We start from the raw sequence: 4,344 nt of genomic DNA on the forward strand, positions 1-4,344 counted from the left end.
GAACTGTTACTTGTATGGGAAAGAGGCAGGAAAATCTGGATCATTAAGCGCTTTTCTAGGAAGGAAACCTTTGTATTATAAGAGATACCTGAAGATGGAGTTGGGATGTTGCCATCTAAATAAGACACTTTGGCCGCTTGTGATATTGCACTATTTGAATATAACAACTTTGAATGATCCACTGAAGTGGGGGATCCTGATCATGAGAATGAGGAAAATGATGAGCATGGACATGACAATGAGAATTCCATGGAACTCCGAGAAGAAAAACGCTAAATGAGAGCAAATTGGGGAATCTTCTACATGGATTAGAATTGGTTATGAGCATCAAGGAATTTTATTCAAGACTCCATGCGCTGAATATCCATCTTTGCATTCCCATTAGCCACCCAATTTTTGCATAGCCTTGCAGCCAGTTACTAGAAATAAACTTCAAGATAATCATAACAGTCCCAGAATGAGTCCACGCTGACATGCCAAGGTGCACAATTTGGTGAGTCTAATTAGTAAGGTTCATGCTTTAGCTTAGTTTCAACAGTCTTCCAATGGCAAGAGGTTTGTTGCATTCACCAAAGATGACAAGCAACTTGACACTAATGTTCACCATAAGTATCTTTAATGACCATGCTGCTGAATGTGTGATGACTTTGATGGAAGATGGCGAGTTAATTGATGGGAAATCCCTTCATGACTCCCCAAAATATTTGGGAAACCATCCTTGCTGTTGTAACGAACTGAGCACCTCCCCAAGAAGTAGTTGTGTAACATGCTAAGCTGGCTGCTTTCTGAAGGCACTAAGTTAAACGGATATCATGCAGAATCAATTGAACTAGGTGCAAATGGTTTCCGAGATCTAGTTTGAGGAAGATAGTGTGAGCAAAGGTAGTGCATGGGTTTTAGATTAGAAGCTTAATCAACTCATTGATGAGAAAGCAAGCTAAATAACATCAGAAAAATGACTCAAAGAAGCTCCCTTGCCTGATTTCAATTCTATCTTCCTTAAGTGGTTCCCCCAGCTCTCCAAAAAGCTAATCTCAAAGCATCATCCAACAGCACCACTCACCACCAGTAGAGCAATCCCAGTTGCGCGTCGAGCATCACTTCTGCATGGCCATGCATGGTCACCCTCTAGTGCACCACCCAAAGGCTAAGTGTCATCTTCTTAATTCTTTGTCTTTTGCTTTCAAATTTTGATTTTCAAATTTCAATTTTTTAAATAATTTTCGAAAATCCAATTCTCAAATAATTTTACTTTCATAACTTTTCATCATTCCTTAGATTTTTAAGACTACAAAAATCCCATTTTCAATGAAACTTACGACCATTTTCTCTTTGGCAAGCAATCTTTCACATTTTTCCTTGATTTTTTAAATGTTTTAAAATAAGCATGAATTAAATTTTATAATTCCAAATAAAGGAATTTATGAAATTAATTTATGCAAAAATAAATTGGGTTTTGGTAGGGGCCCAACATTTGTGATGTTTTCTTTAAAATAAATAATAATTTGAATGAAGTGCAATCTTTGCCATTAATGGTTTCTTGCTTTGTTTAGTGACACATGCAATATATTTTGTATTCATTATTGTGCACTAACTCTATTTCATGATAACGCTTTATTACTTGCTGCCAAGGTACGCTCTTACTCTCACTTTGTTTATTTATTCGTTATCATGACTTGCTTTTGATTTATGATCATTTTGGTATCTATTGATCTTCTAGTTAATTGACATGCTTGCTTCACCTTATTTAGTAGAAACCCATTTTTAGGAGTGTTACGGTCTTTACCGTACCTTCCTAATAAGTAACCTGACTCTCGAACCCATGTTTGTTTTCACATACCATTTTTTCCAAATAAAGAATCACACTTAGAGTTTTATTTCTTATTTTGTTTTTCCCTTTAAAAAATAAAACAAAAATAAGTGATGATTCCAAATAAATTTTTTTCATAAATAAAAATAAAAAGTGAGTTGACCATCGAGTGGAAATGCATTAAGCAAAATGCGAGGTCCACAATATATTTCTTTGATCTCATTTTATTTATTTATTTTATCTACATAAACATTAAATAATTTAAAAATACATAAATTTTAAATTGATTTAATAATATTTTATTTTATTTTTATTTTTTTATATTTTTCATCATAAATCAAGTATAAGCAAATCATTTTCTTTGTCTTTTTTTCCATTTGTTAATACTTTTCTAAAATTAAACATACCCCCAACGAAATCCAACAAAGAAGTTAGATATTAAATAATATAATTTGGATGAAATCCATAACATAATTACAATAATCATGAACACATTTCAAGTTTATGGTTAAGTTTTAACATAATTTTTTGATGTGGTTTGCATGAATACCTTCACTTAATCAACTAATAAAAGCCCCTTGGAGCATGGGTTGGCCCAGGTCAATTCAATAGGCCCAAATTTAGACCCAAGATGTGCGTAGTATGGGCTGGACTGAGCTTTGAGTCATGTTCTACGCCCAAATCTAAATTTGAGACGGCCCAGATCCACATATCTCCTCAGACTTGTTCAATCCAAATGCGTTTGTGTGTTGCCCCACTCAATTGGGTGGCCTAGGCCGGCAATGATTTTAGCTCCAGATTTTTTGAATAATTATTTAAATAGAAAATAAAAATAAAAATAGAAAGAAATTTTATTGTAAAGCCATAGCACATCATTGGGTATTTTTTCAAAATAAATATTAAAATCTTATTTCTTCGAACTAAAAATAAATAATAAATTTTAAAAAAATTATGATGCATAACAATATTCTTATTAAATAATCAAGCATTATATTTTAAAAATCACACTATTAATAATAAATTAATAACATTTATTTATTTATTTTGAGAAAAAATGACACAAGTATTAATTCATGAATATTAGAAACAAAATTTCCCAAATCACAGACTTTTAAAAATGAATATTAGAATTTAGATTTTTTTTTTAATTAAAATCAATAGTATTGTTTTAAAAAATTATAATGTATGTTAATATTTTTAAAATGAATATTAATATTATAAAATGGTAAGAGATAAATAGAAAACAAATAAAATCCTAGTTGAAAATAATATATTTATACATATTTAATGTAAATAAATTATTGTTCTTTCCTTATGTAATAATAAAGTAGGAATTATTGGGGGAAAAAAAGGTGTTTGGAAAGAATTTTTGTTTTCTGTTTTTTTTTTTCACTTTTTTTTTATAAACTAGCAAGAGAGAAAATTTATCTAATATTTTTCTAAGAGATTTTTTAAAATTTTAAGAAATTTGTGTTCTTAAATTTTTTTAAATTAAATAATAGTATTGAAAACATATAATGTTAGTCCCTACTTGTTGTATAAGAATTTATATAAAAATTTTGTTTTTTTAAAAGAAAAAAAAAATTGAGGTATATCCAAATTCCTACTAAGTCTTTAATATTTTATCCATTAGTGTTTGGTTAATTCCTATGATATAGAAATTGTTCTTTAAATTTTGAGTTATTCTCTTGATTGGAAAAATATTGAATTCGATGACTATTGCATTACCTCTAAAAGAAAAAAGAAAAAAAAAAGAAAAAGAAAAAAACATTACTTTAATTTTACAAATAATATTATACTTTAAATTAGATTATCTACTGACAAATGTATAAACCATTTGTAATATGTAATATAGAATACAATGTGATTGGAGCATGCTACTTTCTTCTTGTTCCTCTCATACAAGTGCTTCTTTTACACCTTTTGATCTTCTTATGAATGCTCTCTTCCACCATCGCTACCAACCATTCAAGTTTCCCAATTAAGAAAACAAGACACCCAAATGATTTTTCAATCAAATCCACTTTCAAACTCTGCATCCACTTCTTTTATAGGCACTAGTGTTTCTTCAATTGAGCATTTCTTCGATAATGGAAATCCACATAGCCTTGAGTTCCAGCCACATGAATCATTTTCAAATGTCTCAAACTGATTGCCTCGAGGTATAAATCTAATGAGACAATTTTTGAAAAGATTCAAAACTTCAAGAAATGTCAAACTTGTTAATTCTTGAGGAATTCTTACAAGGAGCTTGTTTGAAGAAAGGTCCAATGATTTAAGCAACTTCAAATTCTTGAAAGATGATGGGATATGTCCTGTAAGGTTGTCATGAGACAAATTGAACTCTCGAAGTGAATTAAGATTTCCAATGGACTTTGGAATCTCTCCTTGGAATTTATTGCATGAAAAATCAATTGTTGTGAAAGTAGTTGATATTTTCACAAATTCAATCTCCAATCCTTTTATTGTCACCATTATAGAATCTTGATAATAACTTCTCCCCATATATTTTCTTGTCATGTTACCTTCATCTA

This window comes from Vitis riparia, chromosome 18 (genome assembly GCF_004353265.1).
Source record: "Vitis riparia cultivar Riparia Gloire de Montpellier isolate 1030 chromosome 18, EGFV_Vit.rip_1.0, whole genome shotgun sequence".
Lineage (NCBI taxonomy): Eukaryota > Viridiplantae > Streptophyta > Magnoliopsida > Vitales > Vitaceae > Vitis > Vitis riparia.